This window comes from Psammomys obesus, unplaced genomic scaffold (genome assembly GCF_907164565.1).
Source record: "Psammomys obesus unplaced genomic scaffold, mPsaObe1.curated_primary_1811, whole genome shotgun sequence".
Taxonomy (NCBI): domain Eukaryota; kingdom Metazoa; phylum Chordata; class Mammalia; order Rodentia; family Muridae; genus Psammomys; species Psammomys obesus.
The window spans coordinates 5,350,526-5,368,593 of record NW_026592776.1 but is presented as its reverse complement, the minus strand read 5'-3'; positions in this window follow the sequence as shown (position 1 = coordinate 5,368,593).

Genomic DNA, 18,068 nt, shown 5'->3' with positions numbered 1-18,068 from the left:
ATTTGGTTGTGATTACACTGTCCTTTGCTTTACAGTAGCTGTTCAGTTTTCAGAGGTCCCATTTATTGATTGTTAATCTTAGAGCCTGTGCTGTGGATGTTCTGTTTAGAAATTTGTCTCCTGTGCCAATGAGTTCAAGGCTTTTCCCCACTTTTCTTTTAACAGGTTTAGCATGTTTGGTTTTATGTTGAGGTCTTTGATTCACTTGGAATTTAGTTTTGTGCAGGGTGATAAGTATGGATCCATTTGCATTTTTATCCATGTAGATATCCAGTTAGACTAGTACCATTTGTGAAAGATGCTATCTTTTTTCCATTGTATGGTTTTGGCATCTTTGTCAAAAATCAGGTGTCCATAGGTGTGTGGGTTTATTTCTAGGTCTTCTATTCGATTCTACTGATCCACCATTCTGTTTCTATGCCACTAACATGCAGTTTTTATTACTGCTGCTCTATATTACAGCTTGATATCAGGGATGGAGATACCTCCAGAAGATCTTTTATTGTACAGGATTGTTTTAGAGATTCTGGGTTTCTTGTTATTCCATATGAAGTTGAGAATTTTTCTTTCAAGATCTGTAAAGAATTGTGTTTGTATTTTGATGGAAATTGCATTGAATCTGTAGATTGCTTTTGGCAGGATGGCCATTTTTACTATGTTAATCCTACTGACCCATGAGCAAGGGAGATCTTACCATCTTCTGATATCTTCTTCTATTTCTTTCTTCAGAGACTTGAAATTTTTTCATACAAGTCTTTGACTTGCTTGGTTAGAGTCACACCAAGGTACATTATGGGACAAAGTTTGTGGCTATTGTGAAGAGTGTTGTTTCCTTAATTTCTTTCTCAGCCCATTTGTGTTTTGTTTAAAGGAGGGCTACTGATTTTTTAAGTTAATTTTGTATTAAGCCACTTTTCTGAAGGTATTTGTCAGGTGTAGGAGTTCCCTGGTAGGATTTTGGGGTCACTCATGTATGCTATCATATCATCAGCAAACAGTAATATTTTGATTTCTTCCTTTCCGATTTAAATCCCCTTGAACTCCTTTAATTGTCTTTTTGCTCTAGCTAGGACTTCAAGAACTATGTTGAAGAGATATGGAGAGAGTGGGTAGCCTTTCTTTGTTCCTGATTTCATTTGGATTGTTTCAAGTTTCTCTCCATTTAGTTTTTTGTTGGCCATAGGCTTGTTGTATGTTGCCTTTACTATGTTTATGGAAGTGCCTTGTATCCCTGATCTCTCCAAGGCTTTAAACAGGAACAAGTGTTGGATTTTATCAAATGCTTTTTCAGCATCTAAGGAGAAGATCATGGTTTTTTTCTTTCAATTTTTTAATAATTTATTTAACATTATTTTCTGGACATTGGTGTGAGGGTGTCAGACACTTGGAACTGGAGTTACAGACAGTTGTGAGCTGCCGTATTGGTGCTGGGAATTTTACCCTGGTCGTTTGGAAGAGCAGGCAGTGCTCTTAAACACTGAGCCATCTCTCCAGCCCTCTTTAAATTTTTTTATATGGTGGATTACATTCATGGATTTCCATATATTGAACCACCCCTGAATATCTGGGATAAAGCCCACTTGGTCATAGCGGATGATATCTTTGATATGTTCTTGGATTCGATTTGTGAGTGTTTTGTTGAGTATGTTTGCATCACTGTTCATAAGGGAGATTGGCCTAAAGTTCTCTTTCTTTGTTGAGTCCTTCTGAGGTTTATGTTTCAAGGTGACTGTGGCTTTATAGAATGAGTTGGTAATGTTCCTTCTGTTTCTATTTTGTGGAATAGTTTGAAAAGTATTGGTGTTAGCTCTTCTTTGAAGATCTAGTAGAATTCTGTACTGAAACCACTGGCTTTTATTTGGATGGGAGACTTTTCATGACAGCTTCTATTTCCTTAGGGGATATAGGACTATTTAATTGATTTACCTGGTCTTGATTCAGCTTTGGTAAGTTGAATCAATCAAGAAAATTGTCCATTTCATTTAGATTTTCAAATTTTATGGCATACAGGCTTTTTAAGTAAGACCGAATGATTGTTTGGATTTCCTCAGTGTCTGTTGTTATGTCCCCCTTTTCATTTCTGATTTTGTTGACTTGGATAGTTTCTCTCTGCCTGTTAGTTTCGCTAAGGGTTTGTCTATCTTGTTGATTTTCTCAAACAACCAGCTCTTGGTTTCATTGATTCTTTGAATTGTTCTCTTTGTTTATTGATTCCAGCCCTGAGTTTTATTATTTCCAGCCATCTACTCCTCTTGGGTGTGTCTGCTTCTTCTTTGTTCCCCTCTAGGTATTTCAGGTGAGCTATTAAGTTGCTTGTATGAGATGTTTCAAATTTCTTCTTGAAAGCACTTAGTGTGATGAATTTTCCATTTAGCACTGTTTTCATTGTGTCCCATAACTTTGGGTATGTTGTGCCTTCATTTTCATTGAATATTGGGAAGTCTTTAATTTCTTTATTTCTTCCCTGACCCAGGTGTCATGGAGTAAATAGTTGTTCAGTTCAGTATAGTAGCTGACATCTGTGTGCTCCTAGGGTCTGCATGATATCTGTCCAGTCCCTTCTGGCTTCCATAGTCTCTGTTGAAAAGTCAGGTGTGATTCTGATGGGTTTGCCATTATTTGTTACTTGGCCTTTTTCCCTTGCAGCTTTTAGTAATTTTTCTTTGTTCTGTATACTTACTGTTTGGATTATTATGTGTCGAGAGGATTTTCTTTTCTGGTCTAATTTATTGGGTATTCTGAAGGCCTCTTGTATGCTTATAGGCCTCTCCTTTAAAATGGGGAAATTTTCTTCTATGATTCTGTTGAAAATATTTTCTGGGCCTTCCTTGGAGACAGGAATCTTCTTTTTCCTCTGTTCCTATTATTCTTAGGTTTTGTCTTTTCATGTTGCCTTGGATTTCTTGGATGTTTTATGTCAGGAATTTTTTAGATTTAACATTTCTTTTGATGGATACATCAATTTCTTCCATTGTATCTTCTACATCTGAGATTCTTTCTTCCATCTCTTGTAGTCTGTTGGTTATGCTTACCTCTTTAGTTTCTGTTTTCCTCCCTAAGTTCTTCCTCTCCATGATTTCCTCTGTTTGTGTTTTAATTTTTCCAATTCTATCTTCAGATCTTGAACTGTTTTGTTGATTTCCTTCACCCCTCTGACTGTATTTTCCTTCAATTTCTTCACCTGTTTGTTTGAACATTCCTGTGTTTCTTTTATTTCTTTCAGTGATTTAATTATTTCTTCTTTAAAGGCCACAAACTATTTGGCTGCATCTTCCTGTATTTCTTTACGGATGGCCATAATCTCTTTGACTTTATCTTCCTCTGTTTCTTTATGCATTTTATTTGCTTCCTCCATTATCCTCTTTGTTAAGCACAGATGTAAGGTCATCTTCTTGAATTTCACTTATTTTAGGGTGTCCAGGGCTACTTGCCATTGGACAACTGGGTTCTGGAGATGCCATATTGCTTTGCCTTTTGATGGTTGTGCTTCTACACTTGCCTCTACCCATCTGGCTTTTTCAGGTGCTGGCTGTTAGTTTCTGATGCCTGCTTGAATCCTGGGGTGGGGAGAATCCCCTTGGCAGGAAGATGGTTGTTACTGAAGGAGGCCTCCTCAGCATCTTGTGCATGGTCACCGAATGCCTGGTGCTTCTCACAGAATTGCCACAACTCACCTCAAGTGTATGGACCTGTGGGTTAACTTGGGTCATCAGTAGTCAGGGGGGCTCTCCTCCCAGCAGAAGTCCCGGAGACAGCTGCCCTGCCACTATGTTTCTTGTTCTGAACTTAGTGGGCTACTGCTGCTGCTCTTACACTGTGTTTGCTGGGCACAGCCCTCTTGAAGAAGCAGGGAGACCCGTGGTTTGTTCAGTTTAGCTAGGGAAATAGGTTGTGCCTTGCAGCAGTGTCTGGGTCACAGCCTTGTGGAGGTCTGAGGTTGGAGCTCTGTGCCCCGGCACCCAAGTGGTAGTCAGTGGCAGGTGAGTGCAGCACTCAGGCATGTGTCAGGAGGCTAGAGCCTTAAGCCTGCAGGAACCCAGGAACTTTTCTGGGGATTAGCTGGATTCCTGAGGTCGACCTGATGCTTTCCCCACTGTGGGGTTTCCTCTTGACAGGGACACCCAGTCTGTGGTATTTGGGTTACCACAGGTCAGTCTGGGATGTTGAGTAGAGCATAAAGTCACAGGCAATGGCTCCATGCTGGCACCTGGGCACCTACAGGAACCCGAGATCTTTTCCCAGGTACTTTTTGTGGTGGGAGCATGGGGGTTTGGCTGAGGACCCTGAGGTCAAACCTGATGTTTCCTTCATCGTGTGGTTCCTTCCCAACAGAGAAACCCAGTCTCTGGTGTTTTGTGGCACACAATTTTGTCTGGGACAGTGTGTCAGGTGTGCAGACGTGTTTCTCTGGGCTGGTGACTGGAGCCCGGGACCTTTTCCCAGGTGTCTCAGTGACCTGAGGTAAATTGGTCCTAATTTCTTCCTTCACAGTGGGTTTTTCATAAGAGTGGAAAACCCAGTCTCTGTTGTTTTTCCCAAAGTGCAGTCTGGGATGTAATTAAAGCAGGCAGGCATGTGGCTCTGAGCTGGTGACAGAGCGCCTGCGGGACCCAGGAAATCTTCCGGGGTCTAGCTGGGTGGCCTGAGAATGTATCTGATTGCTTCCCACACCGTGGGGTTTCCTCTCACCTGGGAAACAAAATCTTTGATGTTTTAGGTCCCATAGTTCAATCTGTAGGTCACTGTGCAGTCACTATTGTCCAGCTTCTCTCGGTGCTGCCATCTTGGATCCCCCAACCCCACCCCGTTGGTGTACTTTTTAAAAGCTTTTATTTACATTTCTTCTATCTTTTTCTCCCTACTCCACCCCAATCCGTTACAACACCCCAACACCAGGTAGGAGAGAGAAAGGGTTAATGGGAGAGGGGGTATGGTTCTCTTAGCTGCTTCCTGCAGCTGGTCCATTGGGTTCATTGGAGCCAGTCCAATCCATATTTCAGGAGATCTCCAAGTTGCCTCACAAGAGCAACCAAATGCAGCAAGAGGAAAGCAGGAGCAGCCTATTCTTTCTCTGATCTCCACACTCTGTGGGCTCTGGCATTTATTCTCTCTCCAGAGTCCTCAGATTCAAACGGTGTGCAGCTGGCAACAAGCCCCTCTCAGAGCCTGCCTGAGGCAAATAATCTGCTGCTGTGGACCTGCTGAATCAGTTCCACATCCCACACCTGGGACCCAAACAAACAAACAAACAAAAAACATGTTTATATCCACAACAGAGAACCCTACCCCACCCCCTCTCTCTGGGCTCTGGCATTTATTCTCTCCAGAGTCCTCAGAATTAAACTATCTGCAGCTGGCACAGAGCGGCTATCAGAGCCTGAACGAGGCAAATAGTTTGCTATTGTGCACAGTCTAAATCAGCCCCATATCCCACACCTAGGATTAAAACAAAAACACGTTTATAGTAGCATAAGTGAGTTTTTAAAGACACCAAAACTTTCCACTACACGTCAGCCACAGCTTCTTCCTCCACAAGGATTGCACCCTGACACTGCTCCCCTATCGATGCTTCCTCCTGAGATGAGTTAAGCCTGCCTCTTTGTTGAGCTGTATACGTGAACTTCTTTCTCCATCAGATGTTTAACAGAAGTGCGCAGGTTTTCATGCTTGTTGCTGTGGGTGTATCTTCACCAGAGAGCACATGGTCCACTGGATCCCAGCTCTGCTTTAGGAATATGTTTGTCCTTTCTTCATTCCCTCATTTCCCAGTTAAGTCCCCAAACCATGCAGGGCAGAGCACCACATAACAAATTCCAGGACAGCCAAGGCTTCATAGTGAGACCTTATCTTAACCCCCCACCCTCTCAAAAGTCAGAGAACAGTGTTGTGCAATGGATCTTCTGCAAGTGATAGAATGTTCTGCTGTGATGCCCAGTGTGGAAGCCACTAGACAGAAGTACTTACTGAACACTAAACAGAGCAGCAGATAACAAAATGTACCAGAGACAATAAGACCTAATATTTAACACAGCTAGAATGAACAGAAAACAAATCTGCAATTAAATGACCCCAATATAACCTTCACTCATGTAAGATAGTTTAATTATTTCTCCATTTCCTTCTCCTCTTCTTTTAGTTTTTTTTTTTTTGAGACAGGGTCTTACTATGTAGCCCAGGCTAGCCTGCCTCTCTCTCTCTATTGTTAGGATTATAGAAACATATGCCATGGCTCACAGTTTAATTTTTATTTCCCAACTCACAAAACAATCACAGGCTCAAATTTCACATGATCATATGTCTAGACATTAAGAAACATAACAAGTCCTTTATGCCCAGGGTTTACTCACAAAACTGTTCACCTGTTTTTAAGTTTCAAGGCTGTTTCGTGTTGACAGAGTTCAACATGCCGAACAGTCAAGAGAAAAGAGGAGAATAGAAAAGGAGGTGGGGAGCACACAGACGACCATAGCATTGTGTCAGCTGAATCACAAGGCATATAGGAAAACAAAAATCTAACCTCCTCTTAAAGCAGGCTTAGTCATTCTGTGGCTGGAATTAGGGTATCAGGAAAACAAGCAAAGCAGCAGCATCTAAAAGGCTTAATAATTAACATCCATGATTTGGGCTAATACTTTCATTGAAGCAGCCATCTCCCACCAGTTATTCGTGGAAGTATACAGGCTTTTATTTTTTTCCAGACTAGCTAAAAACAGTATTCTCTCACTTGACTCAAATTGGGACATGCCCTCCCCCAACTGTCTGATTCAGCAGATATTGGAACTGAATCTTCTGGCGGCGAAGGGTCGTTCTTGGCATAACTTTTCTGCCCATTCCTAACAAAGTATCTGGTTCTTAGAAGGTCTATCAAATTTGGGAAGCATGTGTCATTGTTTTTCATTGCTGATGAGCAAAGTACAATCTAGAATGTTGTCATCTGTGTCTCACTGAGAAGGCAAAATCCTAAAACAGCTACCTCTTCAAAGAGGGTGTTTGTTGTTTACTTAGTGTTTGTGTGTGGATGAGCTTGCACACGCACATGTCACGCTACAAGTGTGGAGTTCAAAGGACGACTGAGTCAGTACTCCCTTCTACCATGTCGGTCACTGAGAGAAAACTCATCTTTGGGGGCAAGTGTTTTGGGTTTTTGTAATTGTTTTATCGAAGCAGAGTCTTACAATGTAGTTCCAGGCTGGCCTGGAACCCACTTAGTAGCCTAGGCTGGCCTTAAACTCTTGGAAATTCTTCTACCTCATCTCCCTGAGTATTGGGCAGGTGTGAACCACCAAGCCCAGCTGAAGAAAATGGTTTTGTTTAACTCTAAAGACTGATAGTGAGTATATACCATGTGTGTCTTTCTGCTTCTGGGATACCTCACTCAGGATGATCACATGGTATATACTCACTTCCCATCAAAATACCAACACAATTCTTTATAGACCTTGAGAGAAAAATTATCAACTTCATATGGAGAAACAAAAAACCCAGACTTTCCAAAACGATCCTGTACAGCAACAGATCGTCTGGAGGCATCTCCATCCCTGATCTCAAGCTGTACTACAGAGCAATAGTAATAAAAATCGCATGGTATTGGCATAGAAAAAGAATAGTGGATCAATGGAACCCAATAGAAGACCCAGAAATAAACCCACACACCTACAGATACTTGATTTTTGACAGAGAAGCCAAAATCATTCAATGGAAAAAAGACAGCATCTTCAACAAATGGTACTGGTCCAACTGGATGTCTACATGCAGAAAAATGAAAATAGATCCAAATTTATCACCCTGCACAAAACTAAAGTCCAAGTGGATCAAAGACCTCAACATAAAACCAAACACACTACATCAGAAGAAAAAGTGGGGAAGAGCCTAGAACTCATTGGTACAGGAGACAACTTCCTGAACAGAACACCAACAGCACAGGCTCTAAGATCAACAATCAATAAATGGGACCTCATGAAACTGAAAAGCTGCTGTAAAGCAAAAGATACTGTTGTCAGAACAAAACAACAGCCTACAGACTGGGAAAAGATCTTCACCAACCCTATATCTGACAGAGGGCTGATATCCAGAATATATAAAGAACTAAAGAAGTTAAAAAGCATCAAATCAAGCAATGCGATTAAAAAATGAGGTTCAGAGCTAAACAGAGAATTCTCTGTAGAGGAATACAGAATGTCAGAGAAACACTTAAAGAAATGCTCAAAGTCCTTAGCCATCAGAGAGATGCAAATCAAAACGACCTTGAGATTTCACCTGATATCCATCAGAATGGCTAAGATCAAAAACTCAAGTGACAACACATGCTGGAGAAGATGTGGAGAAAGTGGAATCCTCCTCCATTGCTGGTGAGAATGTAAACTTCTACAACCACTTTGGAAATCAATCTGCCACTTTCTCAGACAATTAGGAATAGTGCTTCCTCAAGATCCAGCTATACCACTCCTAGGCATATATCCAAAAGATGCTCAAATATATAGCAAGGACATTTGCTCAACCATGTTTGCAGCAGCTTTATTTGTAATATCCAGAAGCTGGAAACAACCCAGATAAACCTCAGTAGAGGAATGGATACAGAAATTGTGGTACTTTTACACAATGGAGTACTATTCAGCAATTAAAAACAAGGAAATCATGAATTTTGCAGGCAAATGGTGGGACCTAGAAAAGGTGGTCCTGAGTGAAGTATCCCAGAAGCAGAAAGACACACATGGTATATACTCACTTATAAGTGGGTACTAGACCTATAAGATAGGCTAAACATACTAAAATCTGTACACCTAAAGAATATAAACAAAAAAAAAAAAAAGGACCCAGATAAGATGATCAATCCTCACTTAGAAAGACAAATGGGATGGACATTGGAAATAGGAGAAAACAAGTAACAGGACAGGAGCCTACCACAAAGGGCCCCTGAAAGACTCTTCCCAATAGTGTATCAAAACAGATGCTGCAACTCATAACCAAACCTTGGGCAGAGTGCAGGGAATCATATGAAAAAAGGGGGAGTTAGTATGACCTGGAGAGGACAGGAACTCCACAAGGACCAAATATATCTTGGCTCAGGAGTCTTTTCTGAGACTGTTTTTCCAACGAAGGACCATGAATGGATATAACCTAGAACCCCTGCCCAGATATAGCCCATCGCAGCTCAGTATCTAAGTGGGATTCCTAGTTAGGGGAACAGGGACTGTCTCAGACATAAACTCATTGGCTGGCTCTTTGACCTTCCCTCACCCCGAGGGAGGAAGAGCCTTTCTAGGATACAGAAGAGGACATTGTAGCCCTGAAGAGATCTGATAAGCTGGGATCAGATGGATGGGGAAGAGGACCACCCCCATCAGTGGACTTAGAAAGGGGCAGGATGGAGATGAAGGAGGGAGGGTGGGACTGGAAGGGAATGAAGGAGGGGGCTACAGCTGGGATACAAAGTAAATAAACTGTAATTAATATAAAAAATAAAGAAAAGAAAAAAGTGAATATTAGACATATAAGATAAACATACTAAAATCTGTACACCTAAAGAAGCTAAGCAAGAAGGAGGACCCTGGGTAAGATGATCAATCCTCACTCAAAAAGGCAAACAGATGGACATCAGAAGAGGGAGAAAACAGGGAACAGGACAGGAGCCTACCACAGAGGGCCTCTGAAAGACTCAACCCAGTAGTATATCAAAGCAGATGCTGAAACTCATAGCTAAACTTTAGGCAGAGTGTAGGGAATCTTATGAAAGAAAGGAGAGATAGAAAGACCTGGAAGAGACAGGAGCTCCACAAGAAGAGCAACAGAAATGAAAAATCTGAGCCCAGAGGTCTTTTCTGAGACTGATACTCCAAACCCAGGAGCATGCATGAAGAGAACCTAGAACCCCTGCACAGATATAGCCCATGGCAGCTCAGTGTCCAACTAGGTTCCCTAGTAAGGGGAACAGGGACTGCCCCTGACATGAACTCAGTGGCTGGCTCTTTGATCACTTCCCCGTGAGAGGGGAGCAGCCTTACCAGGCCACAGAGGAAGACAATGTAACCAAATCCAGATGAAACCTGATAGGCTAGGTCAGTTGGAAGGGAAGGGAGACCTCCCCTATGAGTAGACTTGGAGAGGGGCATGGGAGAAGAGGGAGGAAGTGTGGGAATGGGAGGGAATGAGGGAGGGGGCTTCAGCTGGGATATAAAGTGAATAAACTGTAATTAATAAAATATAAATTAAAAATAAAGACTGGAATATCAGTCTTAGGAAAGACCCCTGTGCTCAGACATTTTGGTTCTGTTGCTCTCCTTGCGGAGTCCCTGTCCTCTCCAGATCTTACTGTTTCCCACTTCTTTCATAAGATTCCCTGTACTCTGCCCAAAGGTTGCCCATAAGTCTCAGCATCTGCATTGATAGTCTACAGGGCACTAAGGACTATGCATGGAGATAACCTAAGACCCCTGCACAGATGTAGCCCATGGCAGTTCAATATCCAAGTGGGTTCCATTGTAATAGGAACAGGGACTGTCTCTGACATGAACTGATTGGCCTGCTCTTTAATTACCTCCCCCTGAGGGGGAAGCAGCATTACCAGGCCACAGAAGAGGACAAGACAGCCACTCCTGATGAGACCTAATTGACTAGGGTCAGAAGGAAGGAAAAGAAGACCTTCCCTATCAGTGGACTTGGGGAGGAGCATGCATGCAGAGGGTGGAGGAAGGGAGGGATTGGGATAGGAGGAGGAAGGGCACAGGGAGGATACAAAATGAATAAAGTGCAATTAATAAATAATTAAAAAATAAAGACTAATAGTTGTCAAAAATCAAGATTAATAAAATGGAGCCATGCTGTATAATGGTAATGCTGTCTGTGCTATCCCAGTATTGTGGCCAATAGATATAGGTGACTGTTGACCTGGTGTTAAGTTTGTTGTTAGCAAAGGCATGAGTAGAATGGCTGTCCCTTTCCCAACTACAATGACTTACTTTAAACCTTTTCACCATCACACTGAGCCAGTGTCTCTGGTCCAAAGAGGTCAAAACTGAAATTACAACCAAACCCTGAGATACTTTTCTTCCCTAAAATGCTAGGGATGTAAAGCTCTCCCCAGTGAGCACTCCCCCAACCAGGCCAGTATAAGTCCTCTGAGGTCTATGCCTGGGTTTTCCTTTCTCCCTTGTGGCACTTCCTTCCTAGAAAGTCATAACTTGGAAGACTAGACTGGATGGTTCTGATGTTAAATAGGATGTTAAATAGGATATTCAGGACGAAGCTATGAACAGGGACATTTCTGTGGCGCTTTGAGAGACAGTGAGGGTGGGATTTTGTTGGAGATGGTTCCTGTTAGCTCAACCCACCTGAAAAAGTTCTTTACCATCTTTTCCACCTTGGCACTATGAATGCTAGGAGAGGAAAAGCTGTCCCAAAGGAAGAGGCAGCCAAACCAGCCCAATCATTCTAACAATGTCACTGTTTTTTTTTTATTATTTATTTTTAATAATTTGTTTACTTTACATCCCAATTGCAGCCCCCTCCCTGGTCTCAATTTTCATCTCTCCTCTCCACCCCAGTCCTCAGAAACAGGGAGGCTTCCTTCATTGTCATCTGACCCTAGCCTATCAAGTCTGATCAGGACTGCCTGAATCCTCCTCCCCTGTGGCCTGACAAGGTTGTCCCACCAAGAGGAAGTGATCAAAGAGCTGGCAACAGAAACCTTGTCAGAAATAGCAACTGCTCCCCTTACTAGCTTACCCACATGGAGACTGAGCTGCCTATCAGCTACATCTAAGCAGGGAGTCTAGGTCCTTTTCATGCATGGTCTTTGGTGCATCAGTCTCTGCAGGCCCTGCCAACTGGGCCTAGATTTATTGGCTTATTGGTCTTTTATTTTTTTCCATGACAGGGTTTCTCTGTATAGCTTTGGCTGTCCTGGACTCTCTTACAGTCAGTCATCATATTCAATTTGGTTTTAGTGTTTTGTTGAATTGTAGTACCACTACCAGAACAAAAAGACATTTTTCTCATTCTTTTTTTTGTATGTGTATATGTCTGTGTGTCCGTGTTTATGTATATGTATGTACATGTGCATGAGGGTCCTGATGGAAGCCAGAAGAGGGTATCAGATACCCTGCAACTGGAGTTACAGGTGTTTGTGAGCCATCTGATGTGGGTGCTAAGAAATGAACTCCACTCTTCTGCCAGGGTAAGAAGTACTCTTTTTTTCTTTGTTTGTTTTTGATTTTCAAAACAGGGTTTCTCTGGATCAAAGACCTCAACATAAAACCAGACACATTAAATCGGCTAGAAAAAAAAGTGGGGAATACCCCAGAACTCATTGGTACAGGAGAGAACTTCCTGAACAGAACACCAACAGCACAGGCTCTAAGAGCAACAATCAATAAATGGGATCTCATGGAACTGAAAAGCTTCTGTAAAGCAAAGGACACTGTCATCAAAACAAAGCGACTGCCTACAGATTGGGAAAGAATCATCACCAACCCTTTATCTGACAGAGGACTCATATCCAGTATATATAAAGAACTAAACAAGCTGAAAAGCAACAAACCAAGTAATCCACTTAAAAAATGGGGAACAGAGGTAAACAGAGAATTCTCTGTAGAGGAATATCAAATGGCAGAGAACCACTTAAAGAAATGCTCAACCTCATTAGCCATTAGGGAAATGCAAATCAAAACAACCCTGAGATTTCACCTTATACCCATCAGAATGGCCAAGATAAAAAACTCAAGTGACAATGCATGCTGGAGAGGTTGTGGAGAAAAGGGAACCCTTCTCCACTGCTGGTGGGAATGTAAACTTGTACAACCACTCTGGAAATCAATCTGGCGCTTTCTCAGACAACTAGGAATAGTGCTTCCTCAAGATCCAGCCATACCACTCCTAGGTATATATCCAAAAGAGGCTCAAGTACACAAAAAGGACATTTGCTCAACCATGTTTGTAGCAGCTTTATTTGTAATAGCCAGAACCTGGAAACAACCCAGATGTCCCTCAACTGAAGAATGGATGCAGAAACTGTGGTACATCTATACAATGGAGTATTACTCAGCAATGAAAACTAAGGAAATCATAAAATTTGCAGGTAAATGGTGAGACCTGGAAAGGATCATCCTGAGTGAGTTGTCCCAGAAGCAAAAAGACACACACGGTATATACTCACTCATATAAACATACAACATAGAATAAACCCACTAAAATCTGTACATCTAAACAAACTAAGCAAAAGAGAGGACCCTAACTAAAATGTTCAATCCCCATCCTGAAAGGCAAAGAGGATGGACATCAGAAGAAAAAGAAAACAGGAAACAACCTCGGTACCTGCCACAGAGGGCCTCTGAAAACCTCTGCCATGCAGACTGTCAAAGCAGATGCTGAGCCTGATGGCCAACTGTCGGGCAGAGTGAATGGAATTTTATGTAAGAAGTGGGAAATAGTAAGAGCTGGAGAGGACAGGAACTCTACAAGGAGAGCAACAGAACAAGATAATTTGAACACAGGGAACTTACCAGAGACTCATACTCCAACCAAGGACTATTCATGGAGATAACCTAGAACCCTGACAATGTAACCACATCTGATGAGAACTGATAGACTAAGATCAGAAGGAAGGAGAGGAGGACCTCCCCTATCAGTGGACTTGGGGAGGGGCATGCATGTAGAAAAGGGGGGAGGGTGGGACCGGGAGGGGAGGAGGGAGGAGCTTATGTGGGGATACAAAATGAATAAAGTGTAATTAATAAAAGTTAAATAAAAAAATAAAAAAAAAACAGGGTTTCTCTGTGTAGCCTGTCCTGAACTCGCTTTATAGACCAGGCTGGCCTCGAACTCACAGAGATCCACCTGCCTTCGCCTCCCAGAGTGCTGGGATGATAGGCACAAGTACTCTTAACCACTAAGCCATCATTCAATTACTATTTTGTTTTGGGGACAGAGATTTGTTTTAAGTCAGAGTTTCACATATGTATGTATGTATGTACGTATCCCTGGCTAACCTACCTGTACTTCACTATGTTGACCAGGCTGACCTTAAAGTCACAGAGATCCACCTTTCTCTGCCTCTTGAATGCTGGGGTCAAAGGCATATACCACCGCCACACGTGGTTTAATTTTTTCTTATTCTAATGGGAAAGTTTCTATTCCACTGAATCTGGTAAATTACTATTTTTTTTTTTAAAAAAGATACATATTAGCTGAGCATAGTTGTACAAACTAGAATCACAACAACTCAGAAGACTGGTCTAGGAGAATTTCAGCATGGACCTTAGTCTGAGCTACACAGGGAAATAGGATCTCAAAAACACACAAACACAGACATGTGTGCATGTGACACGTTTCAGTTAAAATATCCTTTTATTCTTACATTACTAAAATTATCATGATCAATAATTGATTTTTTTCTTTTGATTTTTCGATACAGGGTTTTCCTGTGTAGCCCTGGCTGTCCTGGACTAGCTTTGTAGACCAGGCTGGCCTCCAGCTCACACAGGTCCACTTGCCTCTGCCTCCAAAGTGCTGGGGTTAAAGGCGTGCACCACCACATCCAGCAGAAATAATTTATTTTTAAGCCATGCGTGGTATTACATACCTTTAATCCCAGGACTCTGGGGGTAGAGGCAGGTCAATCGCTAAGAATTTGAGACCCTCCTGGTCTCCAAAGCAAGTTCTAGGCCAGCCAAGACTACATAGTCAGACGCTACCTTTAAAAAGGAGTATAATAAATATAGATAGGCTCATTATTTAAATGGTCATGTTGACTTGTGCATCCTACACTTACATTTCTTCGACTATGTAGGTAGTGAAGAGAAGGTAGGCTTCACTTCAAGGCCATTAGGCTCATATTAAGCTTCCATTTAAGTACCTGACACTTACTGGACAGCTTATTTATTTATTTTATTACCGTTTTGTTTCGTTTCGTTTTGATACAGGGTCTCAGTCCTGCCTCCACCTCCCTGAGCGCTTGGATCACAGGCGTGCACCACCACACCCAGCTGTACAATGAGATTTCATCTCACTGCCGTTAGAAGAGCCGTTTTCAAAATGCTGATAGTACTGATGGAGATGATGAGAAAACAGAACCCAAGCTTTGTACTCTTGAACAAATTAACACAGACACAGTGGAAAACAATGTGGGTTCCAAAACAACCAAACAACTAAAACCAGAAACTTTCTTGTGACCCAGCCATACCACTCCTGACTATGCCCCTGAAAGAGATGAAACTGGTATGTGATAGAGATGTCTGCTCTGCCATGCTTCCTGCAGCACTGTTCATAGTAGCTGTCTTAGTTACTGTTCCATTGTTGTGAAAAAACACCGTGACCAGGGCAACTGATAGTAAAAGTCTTTAATTGTGGGCTTGCTTGCAGTTTCAGAGGGTTAATCCATGATCATGTTGAGGAGCATGTCAGTAGGCAGGCAGGCAGGCATACCGATATGAACTTTGATTTTTCTCCCCCACAGACCAACTCGTTTTGTTTAGTTCATGGAAAGTTAATCACTACTCCTTAGAAATAAAGATTAACTCAGGCAAACTCAGTGTAATTTTGCCAACATTATAGTCCTTTATTTTTTTAAAAAAAGTTTTCATATGTGTATGAGTGGTTTGCCTGCATGTTTTGTCTGTGCAATATTTTCATGCAGTGCCTTCGGAGACCAAAAGAGGGCATGAGATTACGCTGGAACTGGAGTTATAGACTGTTGTGAGGCACCATAGGGGCACTGGGAATTGAACACAAGTCCTTTCAAAAAGCAGACAGTATTCTTAACCTCTGAGCCATTTCTCATCCCCCAATATGATATTCTTTTGTTTGTTATTTTGTCTTTATTTTTGAGACAGGGTCTCTCTACATAGCATTGGCTGTGCTGGAACTTGCTATGTAAATCAGGCTGGTCTCAAATGTACAGATCTTAGTCTACTGAGTAATGGGGTTTAAAGGCATGTGCCCACCATAGCCAGTGTAGTCTAATTTTATGTCAACTTGATACAAGCTATAGCCATCTGAGAATAAGGAAATTCAATTTAGAAAATGGCTCCATAAGAGCATACTGTAGCTTGTAGGGCATTTTCTTAATAAGTGATTGATGAGGGAGGGTCCTGTCCATTGTGGGTCGTATCACCTTGGGTTGACGGTTCTGGGACCTATTAGAAATCAGGCTGAGCAAGCTGGTAAATAGCACCTACCTCCCATGGTCTCCGCATGAGCTCCTGCCTTCATGTTCTTTCCCTGTTTGAGTTCCTGTCCTGACTTCCTTTGATGATGTGGAAATATAAAACAAATAAACCCTTTCCTCCCCAAGGTGCTTCTCGTTATGGTGTTTCATCACAGCAACAGTAACCCTAAGTAAGACATCCAGCTTTTCTTTTTCGATGAGTCTTTTGAATATACTAATTTCATATGATTTCTTTCTTTCTCTCTCTCTCTCTCTCTCTCTCTCTCTCTCTCTCTCTCTCTCTTCATATCATTCCCAACAAGTTTGGAGCTTTGTAGGATTCTACTTTAGGTTAGGATGAGTCGCTCATACTCACACATCAAATAAATAATCATGGGATCTGAGAAATACTATGCACCAAGTTGGAGGCCCTGCTTTCAAGGAAATTTCATTTCATATTGACAAGAGAGAAATGTTAAAGATGTGAAAAAAAATGCTAGAGACACCAGTGAAGATGAGAATCTGGAGTGGACTGTCAATTTTAAAACTACTAAAAAGCCTTAGTGGCGGTGGTATATGCCTTTAAACTCCAGCATTCAGGTGTATCTCTGTGATTTTGAGGCCAACTTGGTCTGTATCATGAATTCAGGACAGCCAGGGCTACACAGAGAAGCCCTGTCTCAAAAAACCAAGAAGAAAAAAGAAAAAAAAATACTTCTCTTACTACAAATTAGAGATACCAGATAGGTTATTTCATGCAACTACTCACACATCCTGTACCCAGTAGACATTGTTAATCAGTCACAGAACATTTTCCTTCTGAGACTGGACTCACCTAATTTCACAGCACATTTTACTCAGGCAACTACTGTAAACAGATCAAAGTTGAAATGAAATTGACACCTACTTGCCATCCAAGGGACACTAATCTAAATGCTACCACTAAGTAAATCAGCCCATTCTGGAACTGTGTACTCTACTTAATTAGGCAGGAACATTTGCACAGTGCATAGAATTGACTTAATGTAATGTGCTTTGTGATTGTAACAATGGTATACTTTGAAGGAACCTGTGTGCAGTTCCTCTAAGAGTCAGCTCTCTCCTTCTACTATGGGTTCCAGGGATCATGCTTATGTCTTAGGCTTGTACAGCAAGCACCTTTACTAACCGAGCCATCATGTTGATATTGTGATTTTTTTAAGATATTTTCTGCATAGCTCACAATATCACCCTCATTACAATTTGAAATTTTTCCTTTGTGCTAAAATTTAAGCATCATATGTCACAAAACCAGTAAAACAAATTGTATGAGGTACTTTTACCATTTCTTTTACCACCAAGTCTGACAGAAACAACATAAGGAAGTAAATATTTCTTTTCACCCAGCTTCAGAGAGTTCAGTCCATTATGGCATGAAGGGTGTCACAGAGCAAGACAGTTCATGACATGGTGAGCCAGGAAACAGACAGATGAGAAATCCCAATTGTTCCATTTTCCTCTCTGTTGCTGACCAACAGCAACTTAAAAAATCTATTTGGTTTACACTTCCAGGTGTAAACAAAAACTTCAAGCAGGAGCTTGAAGCCAGGCCTGGTCCTGCCCACTATTCCAAATAGCATCTTTGACCAAAGAAATAATTCATAGTCAAAGAAGTATAGCAGAAAACATGGAGGAACATTGTTTGGCTCAATTGCAGACACCTACTTAGCTGGCTTTTTTTTTATACAACCCAGGACCACCTGCTTAAGGAATGGTGCTGCCCATAGTAGGCTTGGCCCTCTACATCAAGTAACAAGACAATTACTCACAGACAAGTTTACAGGCCAGTATGATCTGGGCAATCCCTTAACTGAGACTCCCTTCTTAGGGAACTCTAAGCTCCATCAAACTGAGAGTTAACGCTAACTAGGCTGTCAGTGCTTGGCTTGCT